Source organism: Hemicordylus capensis, chromosome 13, assembly GCF_027244095.1.
Source record: "Hemicordylus capensis ecotype Gifberg chromosome 13, rHemCap1.1.pri, whole genome shotgun sequence".
Classification (NCBI taxonomy): domain Eukaryota; kingdom Metazoa; phylum Chordata; class Lepidosauria; order Squamata; family Cordylidae; genus Hemicordylus; species Hemicordylus capensis.
The window spans coordinates 16,468,573-16,492,064 of NC_069669.1; positions in this window are offsets into that span (position 1 = coordinate 16,468,573).

Below are 23,492 nucleotides of genomic sequence, written 5' to 3' on the forward strand. Positions count from 1 at the left end.
AGCAGGGAGTGTTCCTAAAGCACAAGAGGACAGGCTAGCTGCAATGGCATAAGATCTCTTAGATTTAGATGGTTCTCTTAGGTTCAGCTCTGTAGCATCGGAGGTTTTCTAGATACAGGCCTCATAGAGCATCTGCTCAGCATGCAGAAGGTCTCAGGTTCAATCCCTGGCATCTCCAGTAAGGTTGGGAAAAGCTCCTGCCTGAAGCCCTGGAAAGCCACTGCCAGGCAGTGCACACTATACTGAGCCAGATAGATCAATGATCTGGCACAGTAGGCAGCATCTTCCGATGAGCAGGATGGGGCTGTCGCTTAGTGGTAAAGCACCATGCAAAAGTTCTCAGGTTCAGCCCCTAGCAGCATCTCCAAGTAGGGCTGGGAACAGGGGCAGAGCCACCATTGAGCGGATGGGTTCAAAGAACCCGGGCCGCCACCCTTCAGGGGCCGCGCTTCATGCCCCAGACATCCCCCATGTCTGACATCAGATGTGGGGTGTGTGATTTAGCTCCCAAACGGGGCCACGTGGCATTCACAGTGTGACCGGAGCCACTCCTGGCAAACACAGCGCTGGCCAATTTAACTCCAAAATGGGGCCTCGCGGCCCCGTTTGGGAGCTAAACCACACCCCTGTGTCTGATGTCATACACGGTGCATCTGACATCAGACACAGGGGGTGGGGCTACAGGGGCCACTGCAGTGGCAGAAACCGGGCCATCACTGGCCTCCCTCTGCTCCAGGCTGGGAAAGACTTTTGAAATATTGGAGAGATGCTGCCAGTTACTCTAGACCGGGGATTCCCAACCTGTGGTGCTCCGGATGTTGTTGAACTACAACTCCCATCATCCATAGCTATAATCTATTGTGTTTAGGGATGATGGGAGTTGTAGTTCAGCAACATCTGGAGGGCCACAGGTTGGGAACCCCTGGTGTAAACCATGCTGAGCTAGATGGACCAAAGGTCTGACTTGGGATAAAGCAGCTTCCTACTTTCCTATGTTTCTAATAAATAATCAACACCATGTGCTATCTTTGCCACGGGGGGTGGGGGTGAGGTATGTTTGTATTGGGGGTAGGGGCAGTCTGCCCCAAATTTCAATGCAAGTATGCCTCAAGATGAAAAAGATTGTGTGTGTTTGTGTGTACACACACACATTCACACAGTTATGTTTATCCTCACAACAACCCTGTGAGGTAGGTTAGGCTGAGAGAGGAGTGACTGGCCCAGAGTCACCCAGTCAGTTCCATGGCTGAAGGGGGATTTGAACTCAGGTCCAGGGTGGCCAGAACCTAAGGGGTATACTCGTGGGTCAAATGGGCCGTAAGCCAGAATTTGGCTTTTAAAAAAGCCAAATCTGGCCACCTAGCTCTGGTCTCCCTGGTCCAAGTCCAACACTCTAACCACTACACCACACTGCCTCGTTATATAATTGAGGCTATACAACTATATGATTAAATATACTCCTACGTAACTAAGGATATATAATTACTAGAGAGGAGGATACCTTTGAAATCACATCAAGTAACTTCAAAAGCTTTTTGGTGCTGGAAGGCATTTTGGAGCAAATGCGTGCACCAGGGTGAGAGACTCATGTTAGCAGCAACCCAGCCTCCTGAGGCAGCAAGCAGAGGCAGCCGCCTCGTTCTGTGGCTGTGCAGCACTGTGAGAGCGAGAAGTGGAGGCTTAAGCCAGCGTCCTTCTGGAATGGCTGCCATCTAAGAGCCGATGATCCAGCGATGCTCTAGTCCTAGGTATACACAGCACAGGCATACAGTTCCCGGCATGTCGCTCTTAGCAGGCCAAGATTCATGGGCCCACAAGGGAGAAGCGTCTCATCATAAATCCTGCCAACTTCTTCTGCCTGCCTGTTGTAGAATGCACATTAGTGTGTTTCTCGTTATCCAAGAGTTTCATCCTCTCTTGTGTTCTAACTGCGTAGGGCACCCGAGAGACAACAGGTGATGAAAACATTGCTACCAACAGTGTGGGGAGTTTCAGGGGGGCTTGCAGAGTCCCTTTTCCTGCAAGCAGACAACACTGGACACTCCTGGTGTTCTTGGAATATCTGTTTATTTTTGAATATACACACAGACTCCAATAACAGGCCTGCCCATTCGGTCTCAGTTCACCAGCAATGCCAAATCCATCTCACACGGGGCAACCCTTATTTGCAGCCAATTAAAAATCCATTTTCGATCGATGGTGAAGGAAATCGTTAGTTGATCCAATCAGTACAATTACTCTTTGCAGCCCTAAGAATGAAGGCAAAGGATTAGACATCGAACTCTGAAATGGCAATATTCTGGCTCATCTGCAGCATTTAAGCAAGGTCTCGGACAATCCTAGCCGCGAGGCACCCATCCCTTAGAGGTGTTCACATAACTAAAGCCTCCGTTTTTGATCATGTGTGAGCAAACAACTAGGTAGGAGTAGGGGAGAATGATCGTTTCTAAGAGTTGCTGGGTAGGATAGCTTTCCCTCCTACCTTGTTAAAATGCTTGGGTATGAGAACCCCGTAGGACAGCCCTGTTCTATCCAGCTCCTCTCTCACGATCACACAACAACAACAACAACAATTTATATGCCATTTTTCAACCAACGTTTCCAAACTGGGGGGGGGGGGGGACAGAGATGGATATGGATGGATAGAGGGGGGGGGGAAGGAGAGAGAGAGAGAGAGAGAGAGAGAGAGAGATTAGATGGATGGATAGATAGATGGATAGATAGATAGATAGATAGATAGATAGATAGATAGATAGATAGATAGATAGATAGATAAGGTGGATCTCTGGCCCCAAAGGGCTCACAAACTAAATAAGAAACCTAAGATAGACACCAGTAACTGGATAGGGCCAGTTACTCTCCCCCTGCTAAATAAGGAATCATCATGCTAAAAAGGTGCCTCTTTGCCCAGTTAGCAGGGAGCTCACTCCCTGCCCTCCCTCCTGGTTTGTGGTGATCTGCATGATCTTGTGTTTTGCTTTGAGTTCAAAACAAAATGCTGATGGCTGGGACGTTTTGAGTTTGTTCCATCAAAACAGCCGGAGTTGACGGAACACGCTTGAAATGTTTTGAGCGCTCTGGCCACAGGGAATAATTAGGAGCTCGAAACACCCCATTGTTCCCCATGGGTAGCTCCTAGGGACATTTCTCGCCCAACCAACTTTGGGTTGGGTGGTAGGGCATGATGGGTGCTACCTACCACCCAACCCACAAAAGAAATGGGCAAGCGGGTGGTTTTTGATAGGTTTATAACTTTACCCATAGCCCCCAAAGAATCCTGTGGGGGTTGGGGGGAAAGGTTAAAAACAATTGTTTTTAATCACCTGCTTGTCCATTTCCTTTATGAGTAGCTGGGTAGGACAGCTTTTCCTCCTACCTTGATCCCCCACAGTTACTTCTCCCTCCTCCTACCTAGTTGTTTGCTCCCACACAACCAAAAATTGGGAGCATGCACAGCTCCCAAACCTGGGTAGGACACTTGTCTTACCCAGTTTTCGGTTGTGTGAACGACCTCATTGTCTGTGCTGGAGGACCCCAACTTTGGTCTACAGAAGTTGTTGAACGGCAGCTCCCACCATCCCCATGTGGCTGGGGATGATGGGAGTTGTAGCCCAACAACTGAGGACTCAAGGTTGGAGAGCCTGATTGATGCTAACGGGTGGCAGCAGCTTCCCACTGTCTCTGGCTGGGATGTTTCATTGCTTGTTGCCTGATATTTTTAACTGGCGGCACCAGGGATCGAACTTGGGACATTCTGCCTGCAACTCACGTGCTCTACCATTTGGAGAAGGCCCTTCCGTACCATCAAACACTGGAAACCTTGCTACCGTTCTTACTAGGCTTGTAATTTTGCAAACTAGGAGCCGAAAGGACCTTTAAAAGGTCACTTTGTCCTTTAGGTGACCTACAGGATGTGCCATTTTCAAAGCAGCGAGATGCCATTGCCTTTTATGTTCAGTAATCTGAATGTCAGCCCAGCTGCCGTCCTCCATCCCTCCCTCTCTTGTCTTTCCTCTGCTCCATCACGGTTGCCTTTCATCTGAAAGCTAAGCAAGTCCAATCTGCCCTTCAAGGAGGAATATGGCCTCCCTCTCTCCTCGTAGCTCTTTGACCTTTAGGACATGATTCCAGTCCATGCTTAGGAGCGCACCGCTAGGCATCTGTGACTTTGTGGGGAAGGTGATTGACTGGGTCAGGATGAGACTCAGCCCCAGAAATGAGCCAGCCCGACAAGTCTGAGTCCGTCCCCAGGAAAAGGTTCAAGGCAAGTCCAAGAGTTCTCGTAGAATAAGCTCAAGAGTCCAAACAGGATGATCATTAGGGGGATGCGGGTATAGCTCAGTGGTAGAGCATCTGGTCTGCACGCAGAAGGTCCCAGGTTCAGTCCCTGGCAGCATCTCCAGGTAGGGCTGGGAAAGACTCCTGCCTGGACCCTTGGAGAGCTGCTGCCAGCCAGTGTAGGCAGAGGGACCCATGCTCTGACTCAGTAGGGGGAAGCTTCCTATGTTCCTATATCATTCCTTATTCCTTATTCCTCTGTGTAAACCACCCTGAGCCATATTTGGAACGGCGGTATAGAAATCGAATAGATAAATAAATAAATAAATCCCCAAGCAAGCAAGCCATCAGTCAAGATTCCAGGTCACAACCAAAGGAAGCCATCCGGGTCAATGAACAAAAAGCACAGGCAATGGCACAAGCACGGTTCTGTTTTTTAATTGGTTGGGTTTTAACTGTGTTTGTAGTTTCTGCACTTAATTTGGTGGGGTTTTTTTTAATTGGCTTGCTTCATTTAATTCCTTTTGATTATAATCCACCTAGAGACTGTTGATTAGGTAGTATATAAATGTAATAAATAAATAAATATATATATAATATCCAGCAGGCATGGGTGTGGGAGAAGCGGGCTGGTAGGGCAAGGCAGGACAGGGCAGGTTGATGTGGGGATATAACTCGGTGGCAGAGCATCTGCTTGGCGTGCAGAAGGTCCTGGGTTTAATCCCTGGCAGCACCTCCAGGTAGGGCTGGGAAAGATCCCATCAGGAACCTGGCAGAGCTTCTGCTAGTCTGTGTAGCCAGTACTGAGCTGGATGGACCAAGGTCTGACTCCTATGTTCCCATGACATCATCAGGCAGGAGTTGGGGTCAGACAGTGGTTAAAACAGGTCTAACTGGTGATGGGAGAACTTGCCTCCGTTCACCTTGGAAGCCAAACATTCTTCTTGTGACATCACGAGACATTGTTTTTGTGTTACTATTTTAACTCACCATTCTCTGTCTGAAGACAGAGACCTTCTGCACCTGGGACCTTCTATGCTCTACCCAAAGCAGCCCAATACCCTGAGGGGAATCTCTCACAGTGCTCACACATAGTCAAGTGTGGTCCTACCTGGAGATGCTGCCAAGGACTGAACCTGGGACCTTCAGTATGCAAAGCAGATGCTCCACCCCTGAGCTATCGCCCCATCCCTTAAACACTGGAACACAGGAAGCTGTCTTACACCAAGTCAGACTCTTGGTCCATCTAGTATTGGTCCAGCTCAGTATTGCCTCCTGCACTGACTGGCAGCGGCTCTCCAAGGTGTCAGGCAGGAGCCTTTTCCAGCCCTACTTGGAGACACTGCCAGGGAATGAACCTGGGACCTTCAGCATGCATAGCAGGTTCTCTGCCACTGAGCTACGGCGCCATTCCCATCTCAGGATCAAAACACCTTCAGCCAGCCCTGTATGAATGACCCTTGATCCGAGTAAGATCTCTAAGTAAGATCTCTCAGACAATAGGCTATTTCACACAATCCTCATCTGGGTAGGGGGAGCACCTATCTGGGGTAGGAGAGTCAGGAGTACCCGTCCAGGGTAGGGGAGCCAGGAGTCCCCATCCAGGGTAGGGGAGTCGGGAGTCCCCATCCAGGGTAGGGGAGTCGGTAGTACCCATCTGGGGTCCACCATCAGTAAAAGGCTGGGGAGAGAATCAGGGCAGGGAGCACCAGTGGTGTTCTTACCCTTGGACTTCGGGGCAGAAGTCTGGGGCCTCCACACACCCTGGGGCCCCCCAATTCCTCTTTAGTCTGTCCTGGGTGGTGTGGTCACCGCTGGCCCACACTGCACCAGGTGGCCGAGTGTGATTATGACCTGTGCTGGATGCTTTAGAAACAGGGGTGGGGGGAGAAATATGTTGGGAAAGAATAGAGGGATGATGTTTAACTTGCAGCAGAGGTGGGGCTCCAGTGAGGAGTGGGGGTGGGCTCCAAAGGCCTTTAGGTCCAGGCTCCAAAATTACCTAGGTGCCCCTTTGGGTACCACTCGCCCATTTGATCCAGATCCTGCCTCCCACACAATCACTTTCTCTACCTCCTACCTTGCTTTTTGAGTGCACATGATTGTGGATCAGATGCACACTCAGCTCTCCTACCCTGGCTGGGTGTTCCTTCTACCCAGGTGCAGAGAGTGCAAACTAGCTTGATACTCACCCAATACTAGCCTAATACTTACAAATACTTACCTGAATCCCAGACTAGGTTTTTTCTCCCTTCCCAATTTTTGATATTAGAAATTTGGAGTTTGTCTTAAATTCAGAGTCCTATACCTTTGGGGTAAATGCAGGTATAATCTGTATTTAACCTCTGCTTTTTAAGGGGGTTGTCTTAAATTCCGAATCATCTTCGATTCAGGTCAAACCGAATTTTCATATCAAATTACTTAAAAACAGAACATATTCTAAAAAGAGAGATTAGATCAACCGAACAAATAAATGTTGCATGTTGAAGGTATGCACCCACAAAAAACAAATTCCAATTAAAACAAAGCTCTCTTTCAGCAGAGCCATCTTTATTGTGCATATTTCTGGACTGGCTTGAGTGTTTTCGATACAAGCCTGCCTGCTTGCTGGACAACAATTTAAAAGCCATCATTAGCTCCACTAACAAAACAAAGCATTGTGCTTTAAGTGCTGTAAGGTGTCAGGAAGAGCATTGTGTCGTGAGACAAGGACTCATGTCCACACAATGTATAGATGGATAGATATAATATGGCTGGCTTGAAGGAGTCCAATTATTGGGTCTTGCATGTGCCTGTTTTCAGCGGCAAGTGAACAAAGGTGAACTTGAGCAAAACAAAGCTTTGGTGTAATGTTACTCTCCCACTTTCTTTCTAAACAGCTTGGAAATATACCCAGTGAAAGAAACAGGACAAGGAAGAAAAGAAAGCTGGACAGTAAACCCTTAACGACTTCTGTCGATTGGCATTCGAGCCTATTGAGAAGGCCTTGTTTACTTTTCCGGACAGAGAATGGCTGGGAAAGTTGTCTCTGAAACTTTGACTTTGCTCACAGATAATAATGCCATTGATTTTATATGCATAGAATCAGGGGTGTGGTGGCGGGGGGGGGATGGACCAATGTCCCTGTGCCTCTAAGGGAGGGGCGCCACGGGCTGAGGGACAGCCCGCTCTTTGCATTACCCCTCACACCACTACAAAGAGTCAGGGAGGGCTGAGTGCACCTTCATTTGGTTCCAGGGCCCACTCCAATCTCGCAACACCCTTGCATAGAATGCACCTTTTGGAATGTGGAGTGTGTGTATTTAGTTCCTTTTTTAAAAACAGGGACAATGACATACAAATTAGGGAAATGCAGTTCAGGCAAGGCGGCATCTCACGAAGAAGGAAGAGGAGAGCAGGAAAATACATCTAGTGACAATAATGGTGACATTTTCTGAGCCTGGAAACATCTTAACTCATTCGGTCCAAATGTTCTTCTCTCTCCAGGGCCAAAAGAAAGAAACCCAGTTCTACACATATCCAGCAGAATTGAAGAGAGATAAGGGTGTCTAGCAAACAGATAGGAACATAGGAAGCTGCCTTCCACCAAGTCAGATCATAGATCCATATAGACCAGGGATTCTCAACGCTGGGTCCCCAGATGTTATTGGACTTCAACTTCCATAATCCCCAACCAAAGGCTACTGGGGCAGGGGATTATGGGAGTTGAAGTCCAATAACATCTGGGGACCCAACATTGAGACTCTCTGATCTAGACAATACTGTCCTCAGTATTGTCTACACAGACTGCAGCAGCTTCTCCAACGTTGCTGGCAGGAGTCTCTCCCAGCCCTATCTTGGAGATGCTGCCAGGGAGGGAACTTGGGATCTTCTGCATGCAAGCATGCAAGTGCTCTTCCCAGAGTGGCCCCATCCCCTGCGGGGAATATCTTCCAGTGCTCAAACACAGAGTCTCCCATTCAAATGCAAATCAGGATGGACCCTGCTTAGCAAAGGGGACAGCCCATGTTCGCTACCACAAAAGCAGCTCTCCTCCCACCTGAAAATCATAGCACCTTCACCCATCAAGGGAGGCACTGCAGGGCAGCTCTTATTCAGAACTGTCTTCCAGGTGCTCCTGTTCCATCCACTCTGGGCAGATGGTATCAGTTCCCAGGATTCTCTGGGGAATCCCATAAAACCAACATAACCCTAGCGTAGAGACGTCCCAGGTGCTTGTGCTACAAAACAGACCCCAAAGGCCTTCTTATCTGAAGCGAAAAACTATTATTGTGTGGACATAGGAAGCTGCCTTCTACCAAGTCAGATCATTGGCCCATCTGGCTCACTCTTGTCTACACCAGGGCTGTCCTCATGATCTTTAGTAGGGTAGGAGATGCGTCCTACCCAAGTTTGGGAGCGGTGCATGCTCCTGTTTTGTGATTGCCTGCTTGTAAGAAACAAGGTGTGGGGAGGAAGTGATTGTGTGCAAGGCCCATGGTGGGTAGGAGAGCTTTTCCTCCTACCTCATTAAGGAGCTGTTGACATCCAACTGGGTACGATAGCGCTCTCCTACCCAGTGGGAGCCTCACACGCAATCACTTCCTCCCCTCCTGCCTTACGAGCACAGGATCATACAACAGAAGCATGCAGAGCTCCTGAACTTGGGTAGAACGCATCTCCTCCCCATCGAGGATTGTGAGGACAGCCTCTACTGAATGGCAGCTACTCTACCGGAGTTTTCTTGACCGGAGTTTTCCCCAGCCCTACCTCGCGATTCCGGGAACTGGATCTGGCTCCTTCTCCCTGCAAAGCACATGCTGTGCCACTGAGTTATGGCCCCCCTCCCCTTCATAGGATGTCACCTTTTTCAGGATATTGTCAGGATATTGGTCCATCTAGCTCAGTGTTATCTCCACCAGGGATTCTCAACGTTGGGTCCCCAGATGTTATTGGACTTTAATTCCCATAATCCCCAACCAAAGGCCAGTGGGGCTGGGGATTATGGGAGTTGAAGACCCACCGTTGAGAATCTCTGGTCTACACAGACTGGCAGCGGCTTCTCCAAGGTTTCGGGCAGGAGTCTTTCCCAGCTGGAGATGCTGCCAGGGAAGCAAATCTTCTATCACGGAACTACGGCCGCTCTCCAGAAGCACACCATGTGTACAGGCATTCCATGTTCAGATAAATGTCCCGGGAGTGCTTCTATTCTTGAGTTGAGCTGTTTGGACAAGAGGGGTGTTCAGTTGAAAAGGACATTAATTGCACCGACTCTGCCTGCTGCGACCTCTCCGAGCGCTATTTAGGTTAATTGCTCCTGGTTTTTCCTAAGGATCTGAGCTGTGTGGCTTCAGCTCTCTGCACCGGGCTGCCTTTATGCCTCCATTACTAGAAGGGGAACCTGCTGTTTTAAAATGAACGCGGTCAGGAGAGACACAGCAAAGCCAGTTCCTCCGGCTCCCATACCCTTGAATGAGGTTTTCTGCCACCCTTGAACACAATGTAGCTCCAAAACATTGGAGGAAGAAGCCGGTGTATGCTGGAAGTAAGAAGACTCCTGATTGGTGACGGAGACGTGGTCTCTCTCCATTAACCCTATCGACTTTAAAACAATCTGGTTCCTGATCAGTGATGGAGGCAGCGGGTTCAGATCAAGGGTCATTCCTACAGGGATGGCCGAAGGTGTTGGGATCCTGAGCCGCACCTCAGTGGAAGAGCACTCGGAGGCACTCTCACTCCTGGACTTCTGGGCCGAGGTCCAGGGCCTCCACACCCCCTGGGCCCCCCAGATCCTCTTTAGTCTGTCCCGGGTGGTCACCACGCCACCAACCAGGCACGACTGTGACCTGCACCAGGAGGACGAGCACGACTTTTGCTTTAGAGACAGCACGGGGAGTGGGGAAAGAAATCGGTGGGATGGGAATAGGTTACGTTTGTTTATTTATTATTTATTCATTTATCAAACTTCTATACTGCCCAAACTTTCATCTCTGGCCGTTTAACATAAAACAATTAAAACACATATTGCATGTTGAAATGTTTCTGCACACGTTGCATGTTGAAATGTTTCTGCGCATGCATATAGACATCCATATAACTGTTTTTTATTCTTACAATCTTGTGAGTTCAGTTGCTGTTTGTGCCCTCAAGAACCCCTGTGTTAAAAATACTACCTGTATCACGGTGTGTGTGTGTGTGTGTGTGTGTGTGTGTGTGTGTGTGTGTGTGTGTGTGCAGGGGAGTGATGCTTAATGTGAGGGCAGGTGGGGGGTGGGCTCCAAAGGCCTTAAGGTCCAGGCTCCAAAACTACCTAGGTGCACCTCTGACGACAGAGGCTGCAATCCCTGGCGGTGTGTCCAGGTGGGGCTGGAAAAGGCTGCTGCCTGAAACCTTGGAGTAGCTGCTGCCAGTCTGTGCAGACAATACTGAGCTAGATGGACCAAGGGTCTGACTCTGTATATGGTGGCATCCTATGTTCCTGTGTCGAAGGGATGGGGCCATAGCTCAGTGGCAAAGCGTTTGCTTTGCGTGCTGAAGGTCCCTGGTTCAGTCCCTGGCAACATCTCCAGGTAGGACTGCATTTCATCAACAACAACCATTTATATACCGCTTTTCAACAAAAGTTTCTAAAGTGGTTTACGCAGAGAAAGAATAAATAAATAAGCTGGATCCCTGTCCCCAAAGGGCTCATAATCTAAATGTGAGCACTGTACGATATTCCCCTTAGGGGATGGGGCCACTTTGGGAAGAGCATCTGTGTGTGTGTGTGTGTGTGTGTGTGTGTGTGTGTGTGTGTGTGTGTGTGAACCAGCCATGATTTGCTTGCATTGCAGGCCGGGACTAGCAAGCTTGGCTCCCAGCTGTGGCTGAACTACAATGCCCATCATCCCCAGCCACAATGAAGTGCAGCCGGGGATGATGGGAGTTGTAGTTCAACAGCAGCCAGAGAGGCAAGCTTGCCTACCCTTGATTTAAGCGGCATCCTTCCCCGTCTTGATGACTTACTTAGCTGCAGCTGTTGGGTGCCGCGGTGCACTTCATTATGTGTTAATTACTACCCGGATAAAGTTATCACCTTGTTAGGATGTCAGGCAGCGTGTTAATTTAATTTAGATGTTTTTTAATTTCGCTCTGGATAACTTTGCGTTAGCCACCTCTGTTCTTGACAAATTGTCAGCTCAGCTTTTCATTGGGAAAGAGGGAGCGGGCCCAAGCTGCAGGCGTGGTGAGTGGCAGGGAGTTGGAGGCGGGCCATGCGGCTTGGTCCTCTTCCGTCCGGCAGACCACTTCGCCAGGTATGCCTCTCCACTCATGCTGCAGGGGTGGTCATTTCAGTGTCGGTTGACAGAGAAGGAAACATTCTCAGCGAGGTTTGAAAGACCAGCTGTTGGCAATATTCAAGCTTCAATTCTTAAAAAAGGGAAAGCAAAAAGCATCCCACTGTATTTAAATGAAGTTGCTGTCATTTTTTTTTTAAAAAAAATACTTCCTAATAATGAAAATGCTAATATTACAGGTCCAAATACCATCCTTTAAAAAATAAGAAACAGCAAAGGGCATTGAGGACTAGTGTATCAGAACGCTCCAAATATGAGCTGGGAGACCCATCAAACAGCCACAGTTTGAGAGAGAGGATTTGTGCCTGGTGTACTGGATGAATACTAAAGGTAAAGTTACGCCGTCGAGTCGGTGTCGATTCGTGATGCCCACAGAGCCCTGCGGTTGTCTCTGGTAGAATACGGGCAGGGTTGACCATGGCCCTCTCCTGTGCAGTCTGAGATGATGATGCCTTTCAGCATCTTCCTATATCACTGCTGCCCGACAGAGGTGTTCATCATCGTCTGGGAAATATACCAGCAGGGATTTGAACCGGCAGCCTCTGGCTCCCTAGGCAAGTTACTTCCCCGCTGTGCCATTAGGCGGCTTGAATCAATACTAGAGCCAGGAAAATCCCAGTTCAAATCCAACCTCGGATGTCCCTAGCTGTATGCAAACCGCTACCCTGTCCATCTTCTATATAAGGGATGTAGCTCAGTGTTGGAGCATCTGCTTTGCATGCAGAAGGTCCCAGCTTCAATCCCTGGCAGCATCTCCAGGTAGGGCTGGGAAAGATTCTTGTCTGAAAACTTGGGAGAACTGCTGCCAGTCAGTGTAGGCCAGGGATTCTCAACGTTGGGTCCCCAGATGTTATTGGACTTCAACTCCCATAATCCCCAACCAAAGGCCACTGGGGCTGGGGATTATGGGAGTTGAAGTCCAAGAACATCTGGGGACCCAACGTTGAGAATCCCTGGTGTAGACAATACTGAGCTGGATGGACCAAGGATCTGTCATGGTATAAGGCAGTTTCCTTTGTTGCTATGTACCTGCTGCAGAGGCTCATTCAGGGACGGTCCTTCCATGAGGTGAGGTGAGGCAGTTGCCTCAGACAGCAGATTATTGGGGCATCAGTGAGGTGGCAAAAACACTGTCCTGCTTTTAGGAATACAAGAAGCCGCCTTATACTGAGTCAGACCCTTGGTCCATCTAGCTCAGTATTGTCTACACTGACTGGCAGCGACGTCTCCCAGGTTGCAGGCAGGAGTCTCTTCCAGCCCTATTGCCAGGTAGGGAACTTGGCACTTTCTGCATGCAAGCAGGCAGGTGCTCTTCCCAGAGCAGCCCTGTCCTCTAAGGGGAATATTTTACAGTACTCACATGTAGTCTCCCATCCAAATGCATACCAAGACAGACCCTGCTTAGCAAAGGGAAAGGAGGAGGAGGGGTAAGGGGGGGTGCAGTCCTTGAGCTTCCGCTGAATTGATTGTTTGAAATTATTATATATAGAACTGGTGAGCTCGGCAAACAGATAGATGAGCCTGAGGAAGAGTCACCTGTGGTTTGAAATGTAGAATGGGAAAGGGAACCTAGGAACATAGGAAGCTGCCATATACTGAGTCAGACCACTGGTCCATCTAGCTCAGTATTGTCTACACTGACTGGCAGCATCTTCGCCAAAGTTGCAGGCAGGAATCTCTCTCAGCCCTATTTTGGAGATACTAGGGAGGGAACTTGGAAACATCTGCATGTGAGCATTCAATTTCAGGGGCTCTTTCAATGAGCTACAGCCCCATTCCCTAAGAGGAATGTCTTCCAGTGCTAAAACAAGTGTCCAGGAGAGGAGAGCTGGTCTTGTGATAGCAAGCATGACTTATCCCCTTAGCTAAGCAGGGTCTGCCCTGGTTGCAAAATATGAATGGGAGACTCCATGTGTGAGCACTGCAAGATATTCCCCTCAGGAGGTGGAGCCACTCTCGGAAGAGCAGAAGGTTCCAAGTTCCCTCCCTGGCAGCAACTCCAAGATAGGGCTGAGGGAGATTCCTGCCTGCAACCTTGGAGAAGCTGCTGCCAGTCTGTGAAGACAATACTGAGCTAGATGGACCAATGCTCTGACTCAGTATATGGCAGCTTCCTATGTTCCTATGTGATCTCCCATTCAAATGTAAACCAGGGCAGACCCTGCTTAGCAAAGGGGACAGGTCCTACTTGCTACAACAAGACCAGCTCGCCTGGGGATTCTCCTGAGAGATGAGGAGTGTTCCCCACCTCCTCCTCCCAATTAGTGGCCATGGTTAGAGAACAAGTCCAAGGCAGGACGAGAGCAAATCGGACGGAGGTTTGGGATCAAGTGTGAGAATGTACAAAGAGTGAACCTGACAGCAAGGCAATTGTCTGCAGGCAAACCATGGAAGAAAACGGCAGCATTTGGAAAAGTCACAGTGCATCACTTGTGATCAAAGATTCAGGTGTTGGAGAGTCAAGGGGGAAAGTGAGCAGAAGCAGAAGCAGTGGGTACAAATACGACGAATCCGAATACGGCAAATATTGATGAATATTTGGATTCAACAATGGATATTTACATGACGAACATGACAGATATCTATACATCACTTTTCAACTAAAGTTCCCAAAGCGGTTTACGTAGATATGAGTAAATAAATAAAAGGGCTCCCTCTCCCCAAGGGCTCCCAAAAAGAAACAGAAGAGAGATACCAGCAACAGCCTCTGGAGGGATGCTGTGCTGGGGGTGGAGAGGGCCGGTTGCTCTCCCCCTGCTCAAGAAAGAGAATCGCTACTTTAAAAAGGTGCCTCTTTGCTCAGTTAGCAGGGGATAATGCAATCTCCGGGTCCAAGGTGAAAGCTAGATGAGAATGCCAGAAATCTGTCAGCCGCTCCTCTAAGAAGCTTAAGCTTTGATTGTTGTTCCAAACAAAGGTCAGGATGCAGAACCATCTCTCCAGAAGGCTTACAGAGATGCCAAAGAATTCTCTTCCCCATCCAAGTTCTCTGCTGGTATGTATGTATGTATGTATGTATGTATGTATGTATGTATGTATTGCATTTATATACCGCCTAATATAGAAATCTCTAGGCAGTGTACAGAATTAAAACATAATATAAAATACTAGACATTAAGCCCGTTACATTAACGGACGCTAGAAGAGTTGTGTAGAGAACAGTCTTTATTCAAGGGCAAGGGACGTGGACCTCCTTGTGCTTGTTGCCTCAGGTTTAACGGGTTGCTAGGCGGACGTACGATGCAGAGACAGTAACTACGCGCGCATGCAGTTGTGTGCGTAGTTTCCGTTGGTGCATCCGCGCGCGCCACGCATGCGCAGAACACCTGCAAGAGACACGGATGCAGGTACCTTAGGGTTTTATTATATAGGATAAAACATTTAAAATTCATAAAGGTAAAGTGTGCCATCGAGTTAGTGTCGACTCCTAGCAACCACAGAGCGCTGTGGTTGTCTTTGGTAGAATACAGGATGGGTTTACCATTGCCTCCTCCCGCACAGTATGAGTTGATGCCTTTCCACATCTTCCTATATCGCTGCTGCCTGATATAGGTGTTTCCCATAGTCTAGGAAACATAAACATAGTTTAGGAAACATACCAACGGGGATTTGAACCAGCAACCTCTTGCTCTCTAGGCAAGTCATTTCCCGCTGCGCCATAATAAAAAGATAAAAATCATAAAAGATAAAACCACAATATACTCCAAAAATATACTCCAGTAAAAGAATATACTCCAGAAAGAAATCACAAGCCAGTCTCCCCTCACTTCAAACTTGTCCCAGAGGGTACTTGGTTCCAATCTACACACAGCCATGCATGGCCTTGGGCAAGTCCCAACCTCTCAGTCTAGCCTACCTCTCAGGGATGTTGTTGTGATGACAAAAAGGAACAATCTCTCATGTGTCATCCTGAGTCCCCTCAGAAAAAAGGACGTGAATTAAATTTCAGACACAAGAAAATAAATGAACAGCAGGTTACTCTGGAACCCCTGCCGATTACCTGGACACATGCCACTGAGGGAATGCGGCATCTGGAAGAGAAGTAAGATTGCCAACTTCCTTTCCTGGCTGGGCTCCTGTGACTTTAAGATCTCTGTGGCAAGTGAAAGAAACTCAAACAGAAACTTGCCCTGGCTTGCTGGAACTGTGCTAGTAAATGTGTTTGGCTCTTGAGTTTCTCTTTGCCATGCAGACAGAGAGGTGCTTCGGAGAGCAGGACCTGAGCTTGGTAACTCCCGAGGGAGATTACAGAAGCCCTTGCATTCATTTACACTGAAACCAGTTTAATCCTGTGGGAGAGTGTGAGGGTCCAGGGTGTGGACCTTTGGAGTTTGCTCTACCACAGGGATGCACATCTTTGGCCTTCCTGCAGATGTTGGACTACAGTTCCCATCATCCCTGACTATGTCTGGCTGGGGGTGCTAGGGGTTGTAGCAGTTTACAAAAGTTAATACAACGAATCTCCATAAAATCACATTAAGATATTAAAATCAACATCTCACACAAAGGGTGTGTGGCCTTGAGGCTTTCAGGCAGCAAATGCTGCCTGAAATGAAAGGGCAGAGCTGGCTCAGGGCTCACCAGAGCCCGGGCGGTGAGCAGTAGGGTAGTTCGCTTTGGGCTCTTATGCTGCCTGAGTCACGCCCCCTTGCGGGCTTTGGCGGCCCTTCCCATTGGCGGCCCAGGTTTTTTGAACCCGTTCGCACAATGATAGCTCCACCCCTGCATCATAGGAAACATAGGAAACTGCCGTATACCAAGTCAGACCATTGGTCTATCTAGCTCAGTATTGTCTTCACAGACTGGCAGTGGCTTCTCCAAGGTTGCAGGCAGGAATCTCTCTCAGCCCTATCTTGGAGATGCTGCCAGGGAGGGAACTTGGAACCTTCTGCTCTTCCCAGAGCGGCTTCATCCCCTGAGGGGAAGATCTTGCAGTGCTTACACATCAAGTCTCCCTTTCATATGCAACCAGGGCAGACCCTGCTTAGCTAAGGGGACAAGTCATGCTTGCTACCACCAGACCAGCTCTCCTCTCCCTGCCACTAATGACCCAGCCTCATTAGTGGCAAGGCTATGTGGCTTGCAGACACTGTCCTGGTCCTTCAGAGGATCTATCAAAGGTGGAGTGGCCCACTCTTAGGATCTCCTACCATGGAGAAATCAGAATGTGATTGATTGATTGATTGATCGATTGAGTTATATCCCACCTTGCATAAAACTCATCCCAAGGTGATTTACAAAAGTTAAGACAATGGATCTTCATAAAACCACATTAAAATATTAAAATCAATTGAGACCATTAAAAAAAAAAACCCACCAAAAAGCAGCACCCATAAAAAGACAAAGACAGAGCATCTGGAAAGAGCATCTGGCGACCCCTAAGGGGTGAAAGCCTGAACGAATAAAAGAGGTTTTAATTGTGTTTTAAAAGCAGCCCCAGACACCAGAGAATGGACACCCAGTGGGAGAGCATTCCAAAGCCTGGGAGCAACAACAGAGAAGGCCCTGTCCCGCATGCACAACAATCAAGCTTCCCTAACTGTTGACACACAGAGCAAAGCCTAGCCCCCTCCGATGGCCTTGTTGAACAGGCAGGAACCTTGGGAGCAAACGATTCTTCAGATATTCAGGGCCCAAATTGTTATGATGGAGACGGCTCAGTCTGTGGAGCAGAACTGTCAAAGGGACATAAGGACATAGGAAGCTGCCATATACCAAGTCAGACCATTGGTCTATCTAGCCTACTATTGTCTACACGCAGACTAAAAAGAACCCTTGCCTCGTAAGGAAGGTGCTCCAGGCCCCTGATCATCTTGGTTACTCTCTTCTGCAGCTTTGCCAGTTCTACAATGTTCTACAAAACTGCGCCTTTTCCAGTTCTACTCCATCACCCACAGGCCTATACCAACACGAGTATAAGCTCTGGGGAAAACTGGCATCACATTCCTTTGCCTCTGCTCCGCTAACATCAGGTAGTAATCCAGGCCATGTCAAAATCCATCACGATACAGCATGCTGCCTTCTCATGCTACATAATACCAATGTCACAGTCCCCACAACAAATGTAAATGCATTTTGGATTGAGAATTTGCTATGAAGTCAAATGTGCAAGAACAAATCCTGCGGCTGTGAAGAATGAAAGTGCCAACCCAACATACAGGAAATGGACGGTGGTTGTAGGTTCCCCCCTTCTTATTATTATTACTTATAGCTGGGTTATTGTTCTGTGTCGGCAGCAGGGCTGCCTTTTGGTAGCTCCAGCAAAAAGAAAAACAAAAACGAAACCCAACTTGATTTATCCTTGTAAGTAATCTCAACACCACTTGTGAAATATATTAGAAATGCACAGTATTATAAGGAAGAGAGCACCCAAGAAGACATTGATCTACAAATCTCAGCTGGCTGAATCACACCATTTAATATTGTGAGCACTTACTACTCACAGAAGGGGCCTTCTTTCCTCCAGAGCTGTACAAACATTAACTAATTAATCTTCATGAATTATGTATTGCGGGGTGGGGGAGGAACAGTAGCTCTTGACACCTCATGACATATCAGTGGCTTGGATCTCATTATGCAGCTCTAGATGCTGAGATGCAGGTAAACACCAACCCACAGACGGTGCACTTATGTAATAGGGTGCTTAGCGAAGAACAGGGTCCGGGGGTCACCATTTCAGATTTCCTTGAAACCTTGCTGATGACTCTCAGCAAGGTTTCAAGAACGACTCTTGGATACATTCAAGCTCAAACTGCAAAAAACAAACATGTTTTCAGAGCATTTGTTGAGATTGCTTTTTTAAAAAAACCACATTGTACTTAGAGAAGTCCATAATGCTGGGGGAAGTTGAAGGAAAGAGAAGAAGAGGACAACCAGCAGCAAGGTGGATGGACTCGATTATGACAGCAATGAATGCACCACTGAGATACCTTCAAGGCCAAGCTGAAGACAGATCATTCTGGAGAGAATCTCTCTATGTGGTCACTAAGAGTCGACACCGACTTGACGGCACTTCATCAATCAATCAGTCACTTAGGACAATACTATATATCTATTTCCGAAAGAGATAGAAACGTTATAATCTTTATGGACACAGAACTGGAGCATCTGTAGGTGAGAGGGAGCTACTGGCAGATTCAAGGTAATGTTTTGGTTTCACAAAGATCTGAAGAAAGAACCCCTAAGGGGGCAATACCCCCCAACTGCCTCAGTGTAACTCAATGGAGCAGAATGTTTGCAGACTAAAAGGGCAGTTAACAGACAACCAGGTGGGTGGAGCTAATGGAACTCTGTGGTGTGGGGTGGTGGTGGTAAGGAAGGTTTGAATAAAAGGAGCAGAACATTTCTCAGCTGGAAGAATACTCCCTCAAGACCGTAACAACCCTTAGTGCTTCTGAGGGGGGAAGGTGCCTAAAACATTCACTATGCTCAGGTACAGGCTCAGGCAACAGATGAAACCTTGGAGAGCCACTGCCAGTCATGAAGACAATACAGAGCTAGATGGACCAATGGTCTGACTTGGAATAAGGCAGCTTCTTATGTTCCTGTGTTCCTAACCTGAAGGTGGCAGGCAGCAGCATCAGACTGGCACTTCAGCACCTTGGCTAGCTCCCAGCAGACACGTTGCTCTGACAACGTCTGGAGTGCCAATAAGCCTATGTGGAGGCTCTCCTGGATCTGAACATTCCTCACCAGCTCCACCCCTTTCCTGAGGAGTGTCGAGTCTTAAAGACAGAGCCTTTCCCTGGAGCACAGCATTCTTCCAACTCTCTATGAACTCCCACCTGATTGTCAGCCTTGGCAAGCAGACAAGAGAGTACGAGAGAGTACGGGGAGAGTACGAGAGCCCCAGTCGGGAGGGGCCCAGTTTCTCAGAAGAATCAAGGAGGCTGCTACTGGCTCAAGGGTCTCTAACCCTAAGGGCTTCTCAGGGACAGGCTCAGGTTCTGGACGGGGGACCAGTGCCTTTGCAGCTAGTGCTGCTGACTTTCCTGCCCAGACTAGCTCTTAGGTCCAAGGCATGATTGCCTCCTGACAGTCATGACAGGAGGTTAGGAAAGCAACGGCCATAGAAAGGGCCTTTTCTCTGGTGGTGCCCCCAAATTATGGAACTCCCTCCTAGGACCTATGTGCCATCATCTGAGGCTCAGTGGATGGTGATGCAGGGCATTGTTTTTAGGCTGCAATGCCCAGGCTGTAGAACTCCTAAACCCAAGAGGCCTACTCAGTCCTTTCATTACTAGCATTTCAGTACACTGTTAAGGGCCCTTCTCCAGTTACTCCATCATAGGAGGCTAGGTGAGTGTCTTCCAGACAGAGGGACTAACAGAAAAAGGACCATAGAGGCATCCAAAATGTGGAATTTGCTCTTCATTTGCCTGGAGCTTTCCTTGCTATCTTTTAAGCACCAGATGAAATCTATCCTGTTCTCTCATGCCTCAGATGTCTCTTAATGGTGTCCTGATCCTTTTCAATTGCTGTTTATCTGATGCTCTGTTTAAGCTCTTAACTGTGGGCTTTTATTGTTTTATGTGCTCCTTTTTATCTTGGTTATTGTACTTTAGTTTTTATTGTAAGCCAGTTGTTGTGGAGAGCAAGAAAGGAATGCCTTAAATAAATACATCCCTCCTCTACACATTCCATCGGCTTCCTTGCCTCTGGCAGCCCTCAGCCTGCACCTGTGTGAGGTTTTAATGCCAGCCAAACTGACAACTTGCCTTTCCCTCTTAGGAGCTGAACTGCAACCTTTTTAGTTCCCTGAGCCGCTGAACATTCCGTGTGACAACATCAGCTCAGCCAATTAGTGTCAGAGACTTCAGCACCACAAACACAACTTTCATTCCCGCCCCCCGCCCACTCACACAGACACACACAGACACACATGTTTTGATTTAGGCACTGTTTCACCTGCAATGTAAATTGCAAGTGATCGCCACTGGAGACTGGCTATATTTGACCATTGTGTATTTGTTGCCAATTAAGCAGAAAAACTGACGTTGTATTCAGATACACCCAGCTACAACTTAATCACAGGGATCTGCAGTCATTTACAAAGTGCTGGTGTTCTGATGACATCAGCAGAGCACCTTCCTTTCAAAGGCGGGCTGGCATTCAGCCCTAAACCTGGTATTATTCCAAATATACAAAAGGGTGCCAGGCTCTATCTACATGCATATTAACCCCAAAGGGGAAGAGGTTCTTTCCTAGTGAGAATTACCAGTGCCATTCATTGAGGATGAGATATGTTTTGAGGGAGGATACAAAAGGTAGATCTCCTTGTTACTTAGAAGCAAAATCATAACAGAAACCAGACAAAGAACACAGGAGATCAAAGGGCACCTTTCACTCACTGCTTTTGCAAGATGGAGTGCTTTGCAGGGTGTCTGGTTACCACTGCATTTTGCTCGCAATATGAGCCGACCTTTCCCGGGGGTGGGGGGCAGTGTTTGGGCGTGTGCATCTGCATGCTTTTGTGAGATATATTTTTCATTTCCCCAAGCAGCATAAAATTACAGTTGGCAAAACAAAAAGAAAGATGCTTGCAAGCTTAAGAACAGCTTAAAAGAGGGCCAATGGAAAGGAATTAGGTCAACGAGGGTTAAAATAATAATAATACAAAGAAATCCAGACAATGAAAATTAGAGGAGATGGATGACAATGAGGAGAAGACTGTGGATTAGGAAACACTGGTAAACCTCTAATCATTTTTAGCTCGGGAAAAACCAGGTGGCATGTTGCTACACATATACGATCTAGAAAGCTCCCTGATACACTGTGATATATTTTCAACACACATATGGAATGTACTTATTTTGGCCAGTAAACTCTTCCTTTAGAAGAGGCAAGGGCCATTGAGAAATCATTGAGAAACTATTTGCAGTGTCATCGGAAGTGAGCAATTCTGCTTCCCAGCAAACTCAGGCCAATTCTGCTTCCTGGCAAGCTCAGGATGAAGGCCAACATCTTGGAAATTCCCATCTTCCATTATTGTTATTATATGCCCTCGTATTTTGCATGTTAGAAACAGCGCTCTTGACACAGCTGCTACTTAGGGAGGCTTTTGGGGAAGATGGTTTTTAAAGAGGAACTTGAGAACAAGAGTGGAGGATCTTGAGTCGTTTTTTGCCACACACGGCTAGGACGCTGTTTGCAGTCATTAAACTTCCCTAGCTCTTCAGAAATAATATGATCTTTTAACAGTTCAAGGGAATAGCTCTCGATACACTCCAATAGTGGCTCTGTTTTTCCGCATTTGAGAGTCAAGACCCACATCTTATTTGTCTGCCAGTGGGTTTTTTGTTTATATATCTGATGGCCATAAAGCAGCGGGCAGAAATCAATATGGTAATAATCTCTCTAATCTAAGGACAGGTGTAAACAAGGGAAAGGCACGTGTTTAAACATGAACTAATAAGTAGTACTCCAGTGGAGAACATCCTTGGAAACAGGCACTTGTATTAAATGCATCATACTCATTAACTAAGGGAAACCTTGTCGTTCATTCAACTGTCAAGGTCGCTCAGGGGGAAGATAGCAGAGAACACTGTGAAATGCGCAGAAGGTGGTATTGAACCACAGAAATAGTCAGGATCCTAGTGGATTGGGGGTAGGGATGTGCCCGAATCACTTTGGTGCCTTTTGGAAGAGGCACCAGAACGATTCGGCTCCCTGAAGCCGAACCGTTTCGGTGCAGGGTGAGGGGTGCCTTTAAAACGAGGCCGGCAGTTCCTACCTGCAGCTCCTTCAAGCCTCCCCCACCCCGCGCCTCCCCATTGTGGCACTGTTCTTCCTAAAGCCCCTCCATGAAAGCTGGCTCCTTCAAAGTGTCCGACCACGGCGACGGGATGCTGTTCTCGGCAGCCCTTGTGTGGCGGCGTCAGCATGCAAATGGCATCGATGCGTGCATTGGCGCCATTTGCGGGGCCAGCTGGAACGTTTCCATTTGGGAATGTTTCCTAGTCCAGGGCTCGAGCAAGGATCCACATCGCTTTCAGGCAGTCAAGTGGAACCATGCCTTGAAAAAGACGCTTTTCGAAACGCAGTGGAATAAATATTTTTTGGAATACATTTTTTTCTTTTCATCAGCTGCTTTTGCATTGTTGTTGGAACCAGCTCAGCTGTTACTGAGCCTTTATTTCATTCTAGGAGTCCTTCCCAGCCCTACCTGGAGATGCTGCTGTGGGCATCTGGAGACAGGAGCAAGGGAAGCAGCCCCCCGCTGACTGAGGCCATCTGATTGAATTCAAAGGGACTTACTCCCACGTAAAGCAGGGGTCGGCAAACGTGGCTCTCCATCTGTTTTTGAACTACAACTCTGATGGGAGTTTCGCAACAGCTGCAGGGCCACATTTGCCCACCCTGGAGCTATAGGATTGCAGCCCCTCCACCACCTCCAGAAAATGCCCATGGAAATTGCCAGGGATTGAACTTGGGACCTTTGACCTGCAAGGTAGGGATGTGCACAGAACCGGTTCGGAGGCTCTTTGGGCCTCCGAAGCAGTTCAAATGACTGGCGGTTTGGCCTGTTTGAAGGCAGGGGGCATACTTTTAAGGGCAGGGGAAGGCACCCTTACCCCTCCCACTGTGTTTTCCCCACCGGCGCTCCATTTAAAAAGTGTCCATTGGGGCAGCAGCATACCTCCCTGCTGCCCCAGTCTCCTCCTTGGCTGGATGTACCCAGAAGTACATCCTCCTCCTCCGGCTGAGGAGGAGACTGGGGCAGCAGGGAGGTATGCTGCTGCCCCAATGGACACTTTTTAAATGGAGCTCCGGTGGGGGGAACACAGTGGGAGGGGTAAGGGTGCCTTCCCCTGCCCTTAAAGGTATGCCCCCTGCCTTCAAACTGGCCAAACCGCCAGTCATTTGAACTGGTTTGGAGGCCCAAAGAGCTTCCAAACT